Here is a 785-nt window from a genome sequence, read left to right on the forward strand (position 1 = left end):
CTTCTTTCGTCTGCTTTCAATTTTTTTTTTTTTTTTTAGTTTCTTTCTCTTGTACTTCCTGTGTTGATGTTTTTCTTTTTTTACTTGACGTGATTAATTTATATTTTCCTTTTTGTTTTCTTAGTTTTTTTTTTTTTTGTTATTGTCGTCGTTGTTGTGGGGTTAGTTTGCATCGTTGTTGTTTTAGTTAGTAGAAGGTTTTTTGCACCGTTTTTTTTTTTTTTTTTTTTTTTTTTTTTTACTGTTATTGTTGTCGTCGTTGTTATCATTGTTGATGTTTTCTTGTTGTTGTTGTTGTTGTTGTTCTTGTTGCTATTGTTGTTGCTACTGTTGTTGTTATTCTATCATATTCTCCTACTGCCACCATATTTTCTCTCTCTCTCTCTCTCTCTCTCTCTCTCTCTCTCTCTCTCTCTCTCTCTCTCTCTCTCTCTCTCTCTCTCTCTCTCTCTCTCTCTCTCTCTCTCTCTCTCTCTCTCTCTCTCTCTCTCTCTCTCTCTCTCTCTCTCTCTCTCTCTCTCTCTCTCTCTCTCTCTCTCTCTCTCTCTCTCTCTCTCTCTCTCTCTCTCTCTCTCTCTCTCTCTCTCTCTCTCTCTCTCTCTCTCTCTCTCTCTCTCTCTCTCTCTCTCTCTCTCTCTCTCTCTCTCTCTCTCTCTCTCTCTCTCTCTCTCTCTCTCTCTCTCTCTCTCTCTCTCTCTCTCTCTCTCTCTCTCTCTCTCTCTCTCTCTCTCTCTCTCTCTCTCTCTCTCTCTCTCTCTCTCTCTCTCTCTCTCTCTCTCTCTCTC

This window comes from Portunus trituberculatus, chromosome 17 (assembly GCF_017591435.1).
Source record: "Portunus trituberculatus isolate SZX2019 chromosome 17, ASM1759143v1, whole genome shotgun sequence".
NCBI lineage: Eukaryota > Metazoa > Arthropoda > Malacostraca > Decapoda > Portunidae > Portunus > Portunus trituberculatus.